At 42.5% G+C, this 20,778-nt stretch overlaps 1 protein-coding gene across 7 annotated transcripts in view; it reads left to right on the forward strand.

The window, feature by feature from the left end:
- Positions 1-20,778, forward strand: part of LOC116975312 (mitogen-activated protein kinase kinase kinase 13-like) — a 154,137-nt gene that overhangs the window by 70,647 nt on the left and 62,712 nt on the right. Inside the window, exon 3 of one of the 7 annotated variants that reach the window (XM_033024257.1) lies at positions 5,681-5,791. The exons of the other annotated variants lie outside the window; for them this stretch is intronic. The gene's annotated coding sequence lies outside the window, so the exon portion shown is untranslated. The remainder of the gene's footprint in view (positions 1-5,680; positions 5,792-20,778) is intronic. 7 annotated transcript variants of the gene reach the window in all.

Consider the following 20,778-nt stretch of genomic DNA (forward strand, 5'->3'; position numbering starts at 1 on the left):
CATGGATTTGGATTGTGGGATTAAGGTGACAAAAACATCCTCCTTGAGCGGCTGAGTGACCTACAACTACTCCCCATATACAGGTTGATATGATCATCGCTAACCCTACAAATTTTGTCACCCCCCTTTTTTCCTGATTCATGATTGATGCCAAAATGAAGGGACCTCATGGATATTTGTAATACCTTTCATGATATTGCAAAATACTTTACAGCCAATGAAACACCATTTCAGTGCAATTTGCTGGTTGCTGCATATCCTACAATACAATGATTCGTACACTGCTAATTTTACTTTAATATGATGATCTTTTTGTAGTGATGTCGGTGATAAGTAATAAATATTAGCTAGGATTGGCAGTGGAAGAGGCTAAAAGGTGACAAAATCGAACCTATGTGTCTAAACTATGAGAAGCAAGGATGGGATAGATACTAGAATCTGTTTGCCATGAAATGATTATCTAAACATAGAAACATAGAAAATAGGTGCAAGAGTAGACCATTCGGCCCTTCGAGCCTGCACCGCCATTCAATATGATCATGGCTGATCATCCAACTCAGTATCCTGTACCTGCCTTCTCTCCATACCCCCTGATCCCTTTAGCCACAAGGGCCACATCTAACTCCCTCTTAAATATGGCCAATGAACTGGCCTCAACTACCTTCTGTGGCAGAGAATTCCAGAGATTCACCAGAAATGTTTTTCTCATCTCGGTCCTAAAAGATTTCCCCCATTATCCTTAAACTGTGACCCCTTGTTCTGGACTTCCCCAACATCGGGAACAATCTTTCTGCATCTAGCCTGTCCAACCCCTTAAGAACAAAACTAGAGGGCAAAGGTTGCAGGTGGGAGGGGGGAGATTTAAAGGGGATCTGACAGTTGAATGAGCAATAGTTGAATATGGAATTAATGCTGACAAATGGGATTGGTAAAGATAGGCATGATGGTTGGTAAGGACATGGTGGGCCCAAATGGCTATTTCTATCTTGTACAACTCTGTGACTCAATCTGTTGTTCTTCAAAATGGTCCCTTTGGATGTTTTATGCCATCTGAGAGGATATTAGGGGGCATTGGCTTAAGCCGGGATTGCCAATTATCTATTCATTTCAGAGCAAATTAGTTTGATGCAAGATGGCCCATTTCCCGTTTAATTTTCCAAGGTACCCATCCTGCAGAGGTTGAGTTCTGGCCGGCTTTTGGAGTTCCCCGGAGAAATTCAGGTTACTTTTTGATTGCAAAAGTAAATAATATATTACTCTTAGCAGGCTTGCTGTGATCCTCCCCTTGGGGATTTCCGGGAGCTGCTGAGGACTCAAGCAAAAAGGTTACAAACCCCTCACAAGATGACATCCCACTCACAAATTCACAGCAGTTACCAGTCCTTAAAGAGCTTGTGTGGCCGGGTGCTTGGTTCAGTCTGCTATCAAAGGCTGACAGTTAACTGCTAGTTAATTCTGCTATATGGGTGTAGGGGAGGTAGGAAGAGTGAGGAAAGAGAAACAGTGGGGAAAATAAGGCATGGAGTAAGGGGTTTAAGAGAGAGGTAGGTAGAGGAAAGGAATGGAGGAAGAGGAAGGTAGAGAGGGGGCAAAGTACATAGGTAAAGGATATAAGGGAGAAGAAAGAGAGAGAAAAGGAGAGAAGGTAGACACAAAATGCTGGAGTAACTCAGTGGGACAGGCAGCATCTCTGGAGAGAAGGAATGGGTGACATTTTGGGTCGAGACCCTTCAGACTGATGTCAGGGGATTGGACCATACAGAGATAAAATGTCGTCGGAGACAGTACGTGGTAGAAGGGGGAAAGAATGGAGAGGGGGGGGAGCGAGGGAAAGCAAGGGCTACTTGAAATGTACAAGAGAATAGGAGAGAGATAGGATTAAAGACAGGAGTTACGAACAGCCCAAAATAGTTGGGAGGCCCCACATTTTCAAGGGAAATCAATTGACCTACTGCTATCGGTGTAATTCCTATATAATTTTCCTGATCTATAAAGATTATGTCCCACTGGTCCTGAACTGAATGACTCTGGGATACACTGGTACTGCCCATATCAGACTTCACCCAAGATCTCTACCTGCCGTTTGATGCACACAACATGGGCAAACTGTTTAATATCTCATTGACTCCATTAACCTTGTAAAACTCCCTTTAGGTAGAACTTTTGCCCAAGTGTCTGGAATGTAAATTGACCTATAACCTGCTTTTCCATGAACAAATTATTGTTGTCTGTTCTATTTATAAAATTTGATTTGTGTATGTGCAGAGGAATATGTTGATTAGGGATGGAGGTAGCATGAAGCAGATTCTGCACTGAAACCTTTGTGTGATTCATAAAATACTGGTTTACTTGGAAAATGGCGGCGCACCTGAATGCAGCGGCTTTGCTCTCCCCCGTGTGGATGTTGTTGTTTTTGTCTGTTTTGTCCGTTTGTCTGTGGACCTGCGACTCGAAATACAACCGGCAGGACCTTCTAAGGATTGGGATGCTGTGTAGCGAACTAGAGTTCGCAAGAAGCTCCCACAACGATTATATCCCGCCAGAAATCACCCGCCCAGCGGAGTCCGAGTGGATTACCTTACCGAACGGACGGTGCGGGAGGCGGCGCAGACGGAGGCGGCAGAAGCGCGGTTGTCGAGCCGGCATTCACGCTAGGCTAAAGGAAGCTCCTTACAGACCAGTGCTACCCAGCATCTTTTTAACGAACGCCCGATCGCTCAGCAACAAGATGGACGAGCTGGAGCTGATCAATGAAGAAAACACAACTGTGCAAACCTGCTCGATTATGGTGGTAACTGAGACCTGGCTTCACGCGGGGATCCCGGACGAGGCCATCAGTCTGGTAGGTCGCACAGCACACCGGGTCGACAGGAGCAGTGACTCCGGTAAGAGCAGAGGAGGGGGGCTATGTATTTACTCCTATGACAAATGGTGTACAAATGTAAACGTTGTCGAGAGACATTGTTCACCAGACATGGAGTTTATTACATTGAAATGTCGACCCTTCTACCTGCCGCGGGAGTTCACAGCTGTCGTTATTCTGGCTGTTTATATTCCAGGGTGATGCTAGCACTGAACACCCTGCTAGCATCAATCAACAAACTACAGACTGTGCACCCTGATGGGATTTTCATCGTGGCTGGAGGCTTCAACCAGGCTAATCTAAAAACTGTCCTCCCTAAATTCCACCAGCATGTCACGTGTCCGACGAGAGGTCAAAATACACTGGATCACGTGTACAGCAACATTAGGGATGGATACAAAGCCTCCTCTCTCCCTCACCTCGGCCAGTCTGACCATCTATCATTCTTTCTCACCCCGGCATACAGACCTCTCATTATGAGAACCAAGCCCAGTGTGAGAAACATAAAGACTTGGCCCGAGGGCGCTGCCGCCCAACTTCAGGACTGTTTTGAGCGCACCGAGTGGGACCTGTTTGCAAACCAGGACATACAAGAATACACATCCACAGTCATGTTCTATATACAGAACTGTATCAACAACGTCACTGTCGACAGGGATGTCAGGTGCTATCCAAACAACAAACCATGGATGACCAGGGATGTCAGGAAACTGCTGAGGGAACGCAACTCAGCCTTTAGATCTGGCAGTGATGAATTGTACAGCACTGCCAGATCTAAACTAATGAGAGCCATTAAAGAGGCAAAGACAGCCTATGGAAGAAGGTTAGAGGGGTATTTTAACGAGAGGGACCCTCGGCGTGTCTGGCAGGGCATTCAGCAACTCACAAACTACAAGGGTAAGGGGGGGCCGATCATCAGCAGCAGTAACAACTCGCTAGCTGAGGAGCTCAACCACTTTTTCGCCCGTTTTGAGTTGAATGAGGCGGAGCCTGCACCTGCAGCCGCACCCAGCACTGACGACCTGGCACTCACTGTGCCACTCACTGTGAGTACGGAGGACGTCAGAAGAACACTCCGCAGGGTCAACCCCAGGAAGGCTGCTGGCCCAGATGGCATCCCAGGGAGAGTATTGCGGGACTGTGCAGACCAGTTAGCGGAGGTTTTTAGCGACATCTTTAACCTCTCTCTGTCAACGTGCACTGTCCCTAAATGCTTTAAGACTGCTACCATCGTGCCTGTACCCAAAAAAACATCCATTACCAGCTTGAATGACTATAGACCTGTTGCTCTCACTTCAACGGTGATGAAGTGTTTTGAACGGCTGGTCCTGGCCCACATTAAGTCCTCACTCCCATCCACCCTGGATCAGCATCAGTTTGCATATAGAGCTAATAGGTCAACGGAGGATGCCATCAACATAGCTCTACATTCTGCACTGACACATCTGGAGCGTCCTGGCTCATATGTGAGGATGTTATTTGTAGATTTTAGTTCTGCATTTAATTACATCATCCCCAGCAGAATGGTGGACAAACTGTCTGATCTGGGTGTTAATGCAAACACATGCGGATGGATTAAGGACTTTTTAACAGACCGCCCACAGACTGTCAGGATGGGGTCCAATTACTCCCCAGTCCTGACGCTCAGCACAGGAGCGCCACAAGGATGTGTGCTAAGTCCCATCTTGTATACAATATACACTTATGACTGTATACCAACACACAGTACAAACAGGATCATCAAGTTTGCGGACGACACGACTGTGGTGGGACTGATAAACAACAACGACGAGTCTGCCTACAGGGATGAAGTCCAAAAACTGACTGTCTGGTGTACCAAAAACAACCTGGTACTCAACCCATCAAAGACAAAAGAACTGGTCGTTGACTTCAGGAGGAAGAGGAGAGAGGAACCTGCTCCCTTATACATCAAAGGAGACATGGTGGAGACACTGGCTTTAAGTTTCTGGGAATAAACATCTCCCAGGACCTCAAATGGCAAATGAACACCGTCACTCTCGTGAAGAAGTCACATCAGCGGCTGTATTTCCTGAGGTCTCTGCGGAGAGCAAACGTCTCACAGCCGCTGCTGCTGTCCTTCTACCGATGCGCCGTGGAAAGTATCCTCTCCTATGGAATCCTGGTGTGGTTTGCTAGCTGTACTGTGGCTGAGAGGAGGGCGCTGCAGGGAATTATAAAAACTGCACAGAGCATTACAAACGCTCAACTGCCCTCCTTGGATGATATATATATATTGTGCGCCGGGCCACAAATATCAAGCAGGACACATCCCACCCTGCCAACCACCTTTTCACTCTGCTACCCTCTGGGAGGCGATTCAGGTCTCTGAAGGCTCGCACCGGTAGACTAAAAAATAGTTTCTACCCATGTGCGATAAAAGAGCTTAATTCCAACAGAGAACACTGGGGAAGCAAAATGTAATTCCAAGAAATGCCGCCAAATTCTTTTAAATTCTTTTTAAATACTTATTTATTATTTTACTAATAAGTGTACATATGTGTCAATGGTTGTCGTGTTTGTATTTTTTTTTTTTTTTTAACCGGAGGAGATGTAATGGAATTTCGTTGCACAGTATTGTGCAATGACTATAAACGTATTCATTCATTCATACTTCCAAGAGTAAATTCAGGTCAATTTTGTTAGTCTGAAAAGAGTGTCACACCCATTACTTGAAACACTCTGTTTATAAACTTGCAACATATGTTCAAAAATAAACCTGTACACAACCGGAGTGCAAATGTTAGCACTCTATTTGTGGCGTTACACTGATTTGTGTTATAATCCATGTATGATCAGGCTCCTGAAAGGAAAACCATCAGCAAAACCTGAACCAACAAAACATGACAGGCGACATCTTGTGAATTGAAACACTAAATCGAGGAGCTGAAGGGCCCACAGAAAGCAAAAGTAAGCATTTTGTTCACTTTCCAATAGATCCTACTGGAGAACATACCTGTGACATTGGATGAGGTCAGTATTAGGTTTAGCTTCAATGCATTACACAGTTGAATGGGTTGGCAAGGCTTGCTGTTGAAAGTTCACATGAAAGATAAGGACCAAGTACCAATGGACTGGGTTCCAAACAGCATCTTTAAAAGGGAGGAAGTGAAAATGACTCGAAACGTTCCCCTTGTTATCATCTGCCAGTGCCATTCCAAGTCATATGGAATGGAAATTGTGTCGAGCCTCATCAATACGACCAGATATCCTGGAAAACTGTATGTCATTGCTACAGAATTGCAACCAGCCAATTTATTGCTGAAGTTATATGAATCCCTGTGGAAATTCCAGCGAATAGAATTTTCACTATATTTGTGAGATATGGTCGAACACTTCAAGTTTCACTGTTGCAAGTCTCTGCTAACGATTTGAACCCAAAATGTCTCTTCAGATGCATCAGCCCTGTGGAAATGCACATTGATTGCAAACCAGTAGAAATGCCTCATTTGTGGGTCATGTGTGTGCAGAAGGGAAGGGCTGTTACAGAATGAGCTTTGGATTGAGAATGAAAAACACACAGTTTTTGCATCCTAATCGTTGACGTGGAGATCAGTTTGTCACCACCATTTTTCTTTAAATTCTATCTGTGAGTCTCAGTGGTGCGTCATTCTTCTGAGGCCATGACTCATGCCAAAACCATAAATAGGGTTAGAAATGGAAAGCTTTAATGCTAGAAGGCCCTCTCCCTCTCCCTCTCCCTCTCCCTCTCCCTCTCCCTCTCCCTCTCCCTCTCCCTCTCCCTCTCCCTCTCCCTCTTCCTCTCCCCCTCCCCCTCCCTCTCCCCCTCCCCCTCCCTCTCCCCCTCCCCGGAAAGAATAGCTTCACTGCGTTCATATGTTGAGGAATGTAGGCGGAGCACTCTACAAATTGGCAGCACATTCTGAACTGCAAAATTCATTGTCAGCTTGAATTCCTGGTTTACAGTAAAAAAATCAGTGCATAAACATTGGGGTCATCAGATGATGGTAACCAGTGAGATTTATATTTTGGTTTCGTAAACAGTTGCATTTTCCGGTCTATGTATATTTCAGGCATGACAGGTTGCACTGGTTTACCAATTATCTGTGGGATGTGGACCCGTAGGCACAGACCGTCCTCGGGTATTTCCACCTCACTTGAAGGTCACTTGGATATTCTGCTTGTGGGAACGTCACAACACATCTCTGCCCGATTTTGTAGAAATCCTTTCACTTCACAATGATGGTGTAAATTGATATTCTTTGATTGTAGTATGTAAGGGCTAGAGGTTAGAACGAGAACATCCTGCACATATTTGCCACCTTTCATAACAATTTCTGCATTTATTGCATGGCATCAAGTTGGGAAAAGGGGAAGTACAACGGGAGATGGGGGTCCTTGTACATCAGTCTATGAAAGTAAGCATGCAGGTACAGCAGGCAGTGAAGAAAGCGAATGGCATGTTGGCCTTTATATCAAGAGGAATCGAATATAGGAGCAAAGAAGTCCTTCTGCAGTTGTACAGAGTGAGACCACACCTGGAGTATTGTGTGCAGTTTTGGTCGCCTAATTTGAGGAAGGACATTCTTGCTATTGAGGGAATGCAGCGTAGGTTTACAAAGTTAATTCCCGGGATGGCGGGGCTGTCAAATGCTGAGAGAATGGAGCAGCTGGGCTTGTATACTCTGGAGTTTAATAGGATGAGAGGGCATCTCATTGAAACATATAAGATTGTTAAGGGCTTGGACATGCTAGAGGCAGGAAACATGTTCCCGATGTTGGGGGAGTTCAGAACCAGGGGCCACAGTTTAAGAATAAGGAGAAAGCCATTTAGAACGGAGACGAGGAAACACTTTTTCTCACAGAGAGTGGTGAGTCTGTAGAATTCTCTGCCTCAGAGGGCGGTGGAGGCAGGTTCTCTGGATGCTTTCAAGAGAGCTAGATAGGGCTCTTAAAAATAGCGGAGTCAGGGGATATGGGGAGAAGGCAGGAACGCGGTACTGATTGGGGATGATCAGCCATGATCACATTGAATGGCTGTGCTGGCTCGAAGGGCCAAATGGCCTACTCCTGCACCTATTGCCTATTGTTAGAAACTTGCATATATCTTTAGTAAAATGTCCAAAGTGCTTCTCAAGTGCACTGTCAAAGAGAATTTGACACTCAAGCACATAATGGGAATAAATGCTTTAATAGATCTGTGTCTTGGGGGAAATTGAGGTGGGGAAGTAGAGAGTTTTAGACTGGAAAATCCAGGACTTGGGCCCTCACCAGTTGAAGTCACAGCTGCCTGTGGTAAATCTGCATGTGACCAGAACTGGAGGAGCAACATAGATGGGTTGTTGAGCTTGGATGGGGGTGAGATCGGAGTAATTTCTAAACAAGGTAGTGAACAGACAAAGTATGGACTGGGAATTGAAATTGGGACCTGTCTGACCCAGTGTGAGATATGATAGTGATAGATCAAGCTACTTCCCTAACCCCTGCTGGCTTCATACTGCTTAAAATTAAATGTAAGCACAAACGACTGACGGATCTCTTCTAGTCCTATAGAGAAAGAATAGAAATACCTTTCACATTCAAAATCTCTCAAGACTGCAAGGTAGCCTAAAGTGAATTACACCTAAAAACGTATGTGAAGTATGGGTAGTTCTGCTATAGCGCATGTTTCTCTATTGCTAGTTTGATGTAACACGATTGATAAATTAGAGAATACTATTTGTATTACGCAGGCTGAATTGATTATAATACAATTTTGACAGGAAACTGGAGAACCATTTAAAAGTTACTTTGGAAATTGACAAACAGAAAAAAAGCTGACGCAAAAAAGCTGTTGGGGGGGGGGTTATGTGTGTGTTGGGGGGGGGGGAGTTTATGGCTGGGAAGATTATGGCTGGGTAGTTTCCATATTACTTCCCAGCCATAATCAGACACAATTGTGCCTTAAGAACACAGTTTGTCAATTTCACCGCAGGTAACCATTGAAGTTGACAAGCAATCGCTTATGTTGACACTTGGGAATCCTTTACTTTATTGTGACATGTGACTAGGCACAGTGAGATTCTTTGCTGCATACCTAATGTATTCAAATAGCAGTCACTTACGGCGCTGCCAAAGTTACAAAGCACGCCGGCTCCTCCTTTTGTTCTTCACCCCCCCCCCCCCCCACAACGGTTCCCCCACGCCGGTACCCATTGTCCTTTGTTCTCCCCCCTCTCCAATTGTCCATTGTTCTTCCCCCACCTCCCTAACGGCAGTCACTGGGTCCTCCATTGTTATTCCCCTCCACCCTCAAAGTGGTCCTCCACGCTCTCATCGACCGTCGACTGCGGGTCGACCCGCAAGGTATCGCCGCCGCGAGGCTTCACCGCTACCGAGGCCCCATCGTCACGAGGCTTCACTGCCACCACGGCCTCACCACCACTACTTGTGCAATGATTATTAAACAATGCAACATGCAGTCTTTAGTATTTTTGGCTTGCAGTAACAAAAATAAACTTACAGCTATTGTAAAGAACTTATTTCTGAAAAAAGAATGCCAAAAAATCTTTGTTCTTGCAAGTCTAAAACTCTCTAGCCCCTATCCTCTTTTTCCCCATTGACACAAATGTTTTTATAACATTATTTTCTATAACGCGAGGTTTCTTAAGAATGCAACCCTCGTTATAGCAGAACTACCTGTATTCACTGTACAATGTGGGGGAAAACACATTAAGCCCAGGCTTAGGGTTTGAATTTTGAATTGTTATTTTGCTTTTGTGTTCGGGGTGCCTTTTGATTTCTATTAGTACTTGGTATCATCTGTTAATTATAGATGAATTTAAAAATGCTCTTTGGGTGTGTAGCATCAATCTCTGGTCCAGGCAGTGGTTTATGTGCAACTAAATCAAAACACCTACTAAGTCACGCGTTGATTTGATGTATCAGTGCACTGATTCTACAAGATACATGGTGAACCTGCGCTATCACAAAGTCTCCACACCATGATTTTATAGTTGTACAGGTGCCGAACCACTGCTGCTCGTTGGAAATGAAGATCACCTTTCGAGGAAAAAAAATGGATTGCAAATTCATGGCGGCACATTATTCAAAAGGTGCATGAGAGATGAAGTGAACCTATTTTCCAATCGGGAAGGATACGGTTCAGTCTCCATGCCCCATTGCTTATTGTTACTTGGGCTGTTAGTTGCTGATTCAATATCGGAGATCACAAAATTCCTGCTGGGAATTGCACCGCTGGAGTGGAATTCCTCAGACTAAACAATTCTCAGGCAAAAGTTTCATTTTCTTGCACATAGTCACTCATGTCATTGTTACTTTGCCACAATTCATCCAATAATTTTACGGGGAGATTTTAAAGCTGCAACCTAAATTCTGCAGGCGAAATAAATTTTACGTGCCTGCCATTTGTTTTCAACTGATATATCAATTATAAAAATAAAAAAAACACTGATATATGCCTGTTTTCCTCATGTAGCTGGTTGTGGGTCTTGTACGTTTTATTTATCTGCTCTTTCTCTACACTGCAACACTATTCTGCACTGTTTGCTTTTTCTTTTCACACTACCTGTGGTACTCAGATGTGGCTTGATTATACCCATATTTGCCTGGATAGCACATAACACATTTTCTTCACTGTATCTCAGTACATGTGGCAATAATAAATCAATACCGATACCCCTGCAAAGAATGCCTTTTGCAGGGAGTTGGGGGGGGGGTTCGTTTTTTCACAGTTAAAATTGGAAAATGTAACTCTACCAATGTTGTATCAGGCCCACAACAGGAACTTGTATCTGATTCACACATTTAGAAATGGCTGAAGTCCTGTTAGCCTTTGTCGAGAGAGTAGAAAGGGATCTTTACTCTGCCCCACACTGTTCGAGCGCTGGGTGTGTTTGGTGAACTGTGATTGCCTGGAATGGAAACTTCCCTCTTACTTTCACCTTATGAATAAAGAGAAAAAAATGAAATCATGTGTATATCGGGCCCCTCCTCCTCTGCAGCAAATCTTCTCATAAACCCAAGTTAGTCTGAGATAACATGTTCACCTGATGATTGAGAATAACCTTTATACCCCATCAATGAGCAAGGTATTCTATGAAGCATCAGTGCTGATTGTAGGTTGTGGGTGAGGTTTTGCGAATTGTGGAATTTTAAGAATCTCCATTTGTGATTCATCATCGTACCAGACGGTTCGTGAATTCGAAAACAGAGCAGAAAATGCAGCAAGTGCTCAGCAGGTTAGTCGGTATCTAAAAGTGGAAAATGGATGATTTTGATTATGGAAACTCTGTTTGTTAGTTTTACTGTGAGAGGAGAGTTAGTTCTGGTAATGTAGGGAGAGCTGTATATTGTATCTAGCAGTTTCTCTACCAGCCTTGGCACAGTACAGAAGAAACCTTTCTCTGTATCTATCCCATGCTCTCCAGGCACTTGTGAAGGAACAGAATGGACAAAGTTTTACCTCCTGCCCAGTGAGTGTGTGATGGTAGACTAAGCTTTATGCAGTATCTAATCTTTATCTTTTGGTATCACCCTAAAGTTTCTGCTGTGGGAGTGTGTGATGTGACGGTGGAGAGGACGTTTCATTCTATCTTTAACTCATGCTGTCCCTGCCCGCACTGTTTGATGGCACTGTGTTAAGGGAGATTCACTATGTTTCTAGCCTGTGCTGCCCCTTCCCTGAGAGTGTGTGACAACACAGTACATAAGATGCTTTACTTGATGTCTGTGTATATCCCATTTTTCTTTTTTAATTAAAACATGACCAACAAAGCAGTTCAAATATTATCTTTGATATCCAGAATTTACTCTGCAGTGCCCACTATTCCTGGAATTCCTGGGCTCAATTGTGGGCACAAATATAACCTTGGATAGGATAACGGGCTGATAGAGAGTGGGATGGCTATCCAATGATCTGTTACTGGACACTGTAGCCAGGCTCAGGAGCAAACTAATGGTGAGGTCCCCTGACCAACCCCTCTCCACCCCAACTTTCTGCTCTGGGTACCCATAGAATCTTCCTCAAAAAACAATTCATAGCGCTGAAATGTAGCGAACTTAAAGAGCAGCCTCTTCAAATAATCAAAGATGGGCTCGAATCTCTTGCATTCTACATATACATATATATTTCCTGCTCTCCCTGCCCTGGTAGTTTTTGATGTGACAGTGTCGAGAGAGCTTTACTTAATCTCAAACATGCTGCGGGAATGATAGATTATAATAACCTACCAAAATGGGAATTGATTGGTATGTGCACTAGCAGGACTTTAATAAACATCATTTCTGTGCGAAAGGAAAGTGCTTCTTGGTTAAATGCTTAATAGAAGACCTATTTGCCACAAAACAGGATTGATATTCAGAAATAGTCACAGCTTCCACAGATGACGATGTTTTCTGGAATGGAGCAAAGCAGGAGTTGACATGGAATGTGGAACATTCTCATGCTTTACTCAACTACCTTGAGTCATTTCCCTGAGGAGGTTAAATAAATAAGAAGATTCTTTGACAAAGCAGATTGTGCACCTGGCTAAAGATGTCTGAACGATCACTTCCTGCCTGTGCTTCTGTGAGCTCTTTATTGGCTGCATTAATTGTTCACTGTCAGCTTGGAGACGAGTGGACTTTACCCAATGTGTTCCAGATAATCCAAAACCAATGCCAAAATAATTATCTTAAACTTTGAATGAAACATCGAGCCTAACATCTGCATTCGGAAAATTACTAGAGTATTCTAAGGGTAAGATAGAGCATTTAGATAGACAGGGGCTGATTAGGGATATTCAGCATGGCTTTATACTTGAGAGATTGTCTCTCATGAGCTGATTGAGTTTTTTGAAAGGTTGATGATGTTGTTTATATGGATTTCAGCAAGATATTCGACAAGGTTCCGCATGATCGGCTGTTCTGGAAGGTTAGATCGCATGGGATCCAAGGACAGCTAGCCGACTGGATAGAAAATTGGCTTCACGGAAGGAAGTAAAGGGTGATGGTGGAAAATTGTTTTTCGGACTGGAGGTCTATGACTAATGGTGTGCCTCAAGCATCGGTGTTAGGTCCATTGCAGTTTATAGTTTATAGAAACGATTTGGATGAGGATGTACAAAGCATGATAGTAAGTTTGCAGCTGACACTAAAGTGAGTGGTAATATAGACAGCAAAGATCGTTAGCAAAGGTTACAGCAGGATCATGATCAGTTGGGCAAGAGGGCAGAGTAACGGCTAATGGAATTTAATACAGTTAAATGTGAGGTATTTCATTTTGGGAAGTCTAACCAGGGCAATACCTTCACAGTAAATGGCAGGACTCTGGAGAGTTGTAGAGCAGAGGGATCTGGATACATAGATTCTTCAAAGTGGTGTGACAGGTAGATAGGGTGGTCAAGAAGGCTTTTGACATATTGACCTTCATTAGTCAGGGTATTGAGTATAAAAGTTGGGATGTTATGTTACAGCTGCACAGGGTGTTGGTGAGGCCACAGTTGGAGTATTGTGTTAAGTTTTAGTCACCCTGCTATAGGAAACATGGTGTTAACCGGAAAGAGTGCAGAGAAGATTTGCAAAGGATGTTGCCAGGACTTGAGGACCTGAGCTATAGGGAGAGGTTGGGCAGGATAGGACTGTATTCCTTGGGAGCATGAGAGGTATTCCTGTGGGAGGATAAGAGATAATTCTATAGAAGTGTACCCGATAATGAAGGGATTAGATAGAATTGGGGTAGAGGCATACTTTTACCCAGAGTTGGGGAATCAAGAACCAGAAGATACAGGTTTAAGGTGAGAGAGGAAAGATTTAATAGGAATCTAAGGGGCATCTTTTGGACACAGAAAGTGGTGGGTGTATAGAATGACCTGCTGGAAGATGTACAGTGGTTGAGGCAGAAACTATAACAATGTTTAAAATATGTTTATACAGGTACATGGATAGGAAAGGGTTAGAGGGATATGGGCCAAATGCAGGCAGGTGGGACGAGTGTAAGTGGAGCACATTTATTAGCATGGGCAAACTGGGTGGAAAGGCCTGTCCCCAAGCTGTATGACTCTATGGCACAGCAAATTGGGAATTCATTGCCCTAAATTTAGTCGGAATATTTAAGTTGACCAGGCGATGACAGTTGATAATTTGAACCACTTCGTTCTCTGCCAACCTACCCACTTCTACAGATCATACAGAAAAAACAAATATTAACGGTATCCAGTTACAATCGCACTCGTGTTTTTGGAAGGTTGTAAGATGTGCTCATCAAGAGTTTGAGTGTTTATTTGTTTTAAGCACCAAATGTGAACTGGAACAATTATAGTTTTACTTACTGCAGATTTACAGGCACATTAGATGCAACAATAACAATAAATATACAACCAATTATTAATGATTCCAAGTAAACCAGACCATGATAGTGCAAAGTACAAAATACATTAAGTATCAATAGGGATGTAAAGTCGGTAATGGTTCAATGCTGAGGAATGGTTGTGGTTAGGGCCGTGAACGGAAGTGCAAAAATGTGATGGTGTTTTGCATATCAACAGAAGGAAACTGTTCTTAAACCTGGAGGAAATGTTTCTCTGGCTCCTGTACCACCTTCTCAATTGTAGCAACGAGATGAGAATATGGTCTGGGTAGTGGGGCTTGATGATATTAGCAGCCTTTTGAGGAAGTGCTTCATGTAGTTCCCTTCAACGGTGCGGAGGTCAGTGCCCATGATGGACTAGGCGATGTCTGCAGCCCCCTTTGTTCCTCAGTGTGGGAATGTCCAAACCAGGCCACGATGCAACCAGTCGGTATGATCTCCGTTCACCTGCGTCGGGAGCGTATTCGCTCTCAACTCCGTTGGGAGTGTATTAGGTAATATGCTGAATATGTCGGAAGGAGAGGCATTTGCAAGCATTCTTTCTGATTGCATCATTGTGCTGCACAGTCAGACTATCAGAGATGTACACGCTCAGAAACTTGAAGCTGTTGACACATTCCATCGCTGCTCTGCCAGTGAAGACGGATGCATGGTACCTTATCTTTCCCTTCCTAAAGTCAACAATCAGCTGTTTGGTCTTGTTAATGTTGAGAGCAAATTTTTTTTTTCCTAGCACTACTCAGCCAGATTGTCAATCTCCCTACTGTGTTCCCATTTTCATCCAATGTTGGTGGTATCATCATCCAACTGCTTTAAATAGAGGTGCTCCTGGCAGGAATATAACCAGGAAACCAAAAGTCTTAAAGTTTGTTTTCCTAGGGTGTATAATCATTGATTGTGACACAAGCAAACATGTCCACCCTGCAGTGTGGTGACTGGAGATGTGCACAGTATTCCTGCTGTGACCAAACCATTTAAAAAAATAAAGTTGTATCATATTCCTGCTGCTCTAAAATACTGTGGCTTGGTTAATGAAGGCATTAATGGTACCTTCTTCACTGCCTTATCTATCTATTCTGCCATTTTTAGAGATCCTTGGATCTGTACACCAAGGTTCCTCTGTTCTTCATTTATTTCCAATGGTCCCACATGTCATTGTGCATATGGGGTCTTATTAGTCCCCAAAAGTGCAAAACCTTTCAAGTATTGGATTAAATTCCATCTTCCATTGCACAACCCACCTTGCCATCTGTTCAATGTCATCCTGTAGCCTACAACTATCCTCCTCACTATCAACAACACCACTGTTTTGTATCATCTGCAAATTTACAAATGACACCGGGCACATTCATAACCAAATGATTACTCTATGTAACAAACTGCAAGTGTCCCAGTACCGATCACTGTGCTACACCACTTATCAGGATTTTAAATACAGAAAAACCCGACACCATCATCTGAAGAAGGGTCCCAACCAGAAACGTCACCCATCCTTTTTCTCCAGAGATGCTGCCTGACCCGTTGAGTTACTCTAGCGCTTTGTGTGTATCTCTGGCCCCATCACCCTTTGTCCCCTGTCACTAAGCCAATGTTCCCACTTGCCACGGATCCCACGGATCTTTTTAAACTGATGAAACATTGTGTTGGCTGCAAAAAGCAGTCATTGTTGTCATTGTGCTGTCTTCCAAGCATTTGTCAGGAGTTTATTGGATTTGGATACCCCTATTCCCTCCTTGCATCCTTTCAAAACATGGGATCCAAAGCCTTCCAGAATGATCTGTCAGCCTCAGAAACCACAGAACTACAATGGAAGCTTCAACCTCGAGGGACAGCCGAAGCAAAAATACATTTCAAATTACATTGCCTTTTTTTTTTTTATCTACATAAGAGGCAGATCTATCTTAAAAAATACCTGATCCCTTGCAAATTAGGTGCATAAATATGGGCAGAAAATATAGTTCACCGCTCTACTAAAAGTAAACAAAAAATGTTAGAGAAACTCAGCAGTTCACTAAGTGTAGGAGCCATGAAGCTTAAGTCAGTATATTATAGCCATGTCTAATATTTGTAATTCTTATCTGTATGTATGCTTGTAGGTGGGATTTGATACGTGGAGGGGTGAGTCTACTTTGGAGGAGACTAGTGCAGACTCATAATTTGAGTTTTAGTTCGTCTCGAAGGAAGTGAAGGCTAACAGTTTTTATCCCAATCTCACTATCACATGAGACAGGAGACGCCACACTATTATAATATGCTTATAAATCACACTGATTTATATGCCATGAAAGGAACAGCTATTGAGAACGGAAAGTTATGAGTTATTTCTTTGTTCTGTATTACTTCAATAAAGACCAATTAATCAAGAAGCAACGTCTGGAGAATTTGTTTTTGCTATCATAAGGGTTTGGTGAGTGTGTAAACTATAGCTCCATCATATTCTCGAGAAGTAATGGCTATCGAAGCTGGACTTTGAGAAGGTATAGAAACTGCCATTGCACTAGGTATAAGATTCAGGAAATCATGATGCAGCTCTATAAGGTTGGTTAGGCCACGTTTGCAGTATTGCATCCAGTTCTTGTCTCCCCATTACAGGAAGGCTTTGGAGAGTATGCAGAAGAGGTTTACGAGAATGCTGCTTGCATTAGCATGTTTTAGCTACAAGGATAGGTTAGATGAACTTGGATTGTTTTCTCTAGGACGCCAGAGGTTGAGGGGAGACCCGATAGAAATACATAAAATTATGAGAGGCATAGGTTTAGGTTTATTATTATCACGTGTGCTGATGTACAGTGAACAGCTTTGTTTGCACGCTATCCAATGGAATCAGATAATTATATGCATGAATACAATCAAGCTAAACTCATGTACAAAAGGTAGAGCGATGAGAAAGATACAGAGTCTAGAATATAGTTCTCAGCAATGTATCGTAACAGTTCCAGAGAAAAAGTCCAAATCCTCAATGAGGTAGGTTGGAGAATCAGGACTGTAGCTTAGCTTATGGATGGACTTTTCAGGTCTGATAACAGAGGGAAAGAAGCTGTTCTGAGTCTGATAAAGTTAAGGGCATAGCTTTAAGGTTATTGGGGGAAGGTTTAAAGGTATATGGGGCAAGTTTTTTTACAGAGGGGATGGTGGGTGCCTGGAATGCGCTGTCAGGGTGGTGGTGGAGGCAGATACTATAGTGTAGTTTAAGAGGCTTTTAAGTAGTCATGTGGATATGCAGGGCATAGAGGAATATGGATGATGTGCTGGCAGATGAGATTAGTTTAACTTGGCATCATATCCGGCATAGACATTGTGTCCCAAAGGGCCTATTCCTGTGCTGTACTTCTCTATGTTCAGGCAGCATCTGTGTAGGGAATGGGCAGGCGATATTTCAGGTCGGGACCCTTCTTCAAACTGAAATTCCCTATGATGCTTCTAGAGCTGGACAGTCCATATACAGCTGTGATGGGTGTCACTTAATCATCCTGCAACATTTTCACCGATATTCCATGTTGCTCCAGTTTTTTTAGTTCTTCTGCATGGCTTTCAGCATATAAAACACAGCCTAGCTTTACACTAGATTGGTCTGCGTTTGGCTTTTATAAATATTCATGACAGGTACCCTCACAGCATTTAAGAAGTATTTAGATGAACACTTAAAATGGCATGGAAGACTCTGGTATCGATGGTTACTTGATACCCAGCAGGGACGTACTGGGCCAAATGGCCTGTTTCTATGCTGTATGTGAGTGTGGTAACTTTAAATGCCCATACACAAGGCTTACAACATTTCTCCATGATGCCAGAAGCTTCTTTAAACATGGTAATGGTGTATACATGCTAAGCATGATTTTCCAATCCACTCAACTTTTTTTAGCTAATTTTCCCCTAATCAGCTGCTACATTGAGTGACCTTGCCTTTTGCCCATTATGGAGGATAACACGTTCATTTGTTGCAATGTTCCTAGGGCCTGGACAGAATATGTTCACAACTATAATGTGCTTCTTGCTCATGGCACCATCTGGTCACTGTGTACCCTTCCCAGGCTGCAGCAGTTAGCAGCTGTGTCAATATTCCTATTAACATCTTGATTATTAATCTTTAAATTTGCAACTACTATTTTAAAAACACTGCTAATGGCATATGCTTTATTTAAAATACATTCCTTGGATTGTTGATCCTTTAGTTTAGTTTAGGGATACAGCATGGAGACCGGCCCTTCGGCCCACCGAGTCCGTGCCGACCAGCGATCCCCGCACATTAACACTATCCTACACACACTAGGGACAATTTACACTTATACCGAGTATACAAACACAAGCCAATTAACCTACAGACTTTTGGAGTGTGGGAGGAAGCCGAAGATCTCGGAGAAAACGCACTCGGTCACAGGGAGAACGTACAAACTCCGCACAGACAGCACCCATAGTCATGTTTGAACTCGCACTGCAACGATGTAAAGCAGCAGTTCTACCACTGCGCCACCGTGCCGCCCTTTGGTGTTATATGACCGGTTGTTAATTTTGGAGTTATTTTAAGTCGTGCATTGGGACACAGGATGACTGCTGCTACTTTGCTTTGCCGCACATTTAGCCCTGCATTCAGATTCGCCGTGTGCTTGCTTTTTACAATTCAAGTATCTTGCTGCTCTGAACTGACACCATTATGTTTAGTGATTCCCAGCATAGGAGGATCCTTGCACCCCCACTTTTTGGACCACATGAGTCCAAGTTGCAGCTCCTGTTACTGTGTTTATTGATGGTCTATACAGTATTTATTGAACCATACAGCATAGAAACAGGATGTTCTTCCCACCATGCCCATGCAGACGATAGTACTTATTCCATGTAGCTGCATTTGACCTGTATTCTTCTGTGCCTTGGCGTTTCAAGCGAATTACTAGATACTTCTCAGAAGTTGTGAGAGTTCCTACATACCCATCTCCTCGCGCATCATGTTATGTTCTGTATCGGCTGAAGCTCCTTGCATTTTCAGAAATCATTTCCGTGGACCCAGCTATCATGCATGCCTGTTTGAGCAGTAGATCTAACATGCTTAGTAACTCTGAGTAGGTGTACTCATCAGATAATCTGCTTACAATTACAGCCTGCAGCTCACAAACCAAGCATTCACTGAGGTTGTATTGTGTTAGAGAAATTTTCAGAATAGTTGGATAATTCCTATTTGTCTCTCCTGATGTTTGATTGTGATCTCCAAACCTGCAACTGTGCATGATCTCTAGGTCGTAGTTGAAATAATTTTGCACTTTCTCTATTACATAGGATGTTGATTGACTGATGATGCATTGCTAAGTTTGTCTCTGTCGTATTGGCCCGGAATTTACACGATGATTCCTTTTGTTTGCTTATGCCGCATTCCAAATATTTTCATCCTCATCCTCTTTCTTTTCTTTCTTTCTTTTTAAATCTTTTTTATTAACTTAAAAAAAAAACAGAACAGTGATATTAATACATAGGGATCAGGATTACATTAACAACAAATGTAACCTAAATATAAATCCAGTGTCAAAATACTTATTGGGTATAGACCTCCCAGTCTCTATGTAAATATAGATAAACGGTTAAAAGAGAACTTGTATGTATAGAAAAAAAAAAGATTAAAAAAAAAAAAACCAAACCCCCTAAACTAAAGTAAGCAAAACAAAGCAAAACAGAATCTGGGCTGCAAAAAAAAATTCAACAGTTTAGACCCCTGTTTGTCTTCAAATCCGTTCCACCGTATAAAGGTAAAAAATTATTATAACGGCTGGAGAGGGGACAATTTATATTGTGTGAAAATATTGAATAAAGCTTCCCCAAATCCTATCAAATTTAACCGAGGGTTCAACAATGTCACTCCTAATTTTTTCTAAATTCAAACATGATATTGTTTCAGAATACCAAAGGAGTAGGAGGATTAGAGTCTTTCCATTTAAATAAAATATATCTTCTGGCAATTAATGTAGTAAAAGCAATCAGCCGATGGGCAGAACTGGACAGATGAATAGAATCTAACATTGGTAGCCCAAAAATTGCAGTAATAGGATGAGGTTGTAAATCAATACCTAAAACTACAGAAATAGTATCAAAAATGTATTTCCAATATTTTTCCAATAGTGGGCAAGACCAAAACGTATGAGTCAGCGAAGCCACTTCAGAATTACATCTGTCACAAGTAGGATTTATATGACCATAAAAACGAGCTATCTTATCTTTTGACATATGAGCTCTGTGAACCACCTTGAATTGTATCAGAGTGTGTCTTGCACACATTGAAGAGGTATTGACTAATTGAAGAATCCTCTCCCATTTTTCTATAGGTAGAGAAATTTGAAGTTCTCTTTCCCAATCATTCTTAATTTTATCAGATGTACCTATTTGTAATTTCAAAATCAACTCATAAATAGTCGTTATTAAACCTTTCTGATAAGGGTTCAAATGTAAATTTTTTCCCGTGATTTCAGTTTGACGTGATAACGGAAAAGAGTGTAAAGTAGCCTTCAAAATATGTCTAATTTGTAAATATATAAAAAAATATGAATTAGGTAGATTATATTTATTGGATAGTTGTTCAAAAGACATAAAACAACCGTCTAAAAACAAA

Source organism: Amblyraja radiata, chromosome 7 (genome assembly GCF_010909765.2).
Source record: "Amblyraja radiata isolate CabotCenter1 chromosome 7, sAmbRad1.1.pri, whole genome shotgun sequence".
Lineage (NCBI taxonomy): Eukaryota > Metazoa > Chordata > Chondrichthyes > Rajiformes > Rajidae > Amblyraja > Amblyraja radiata.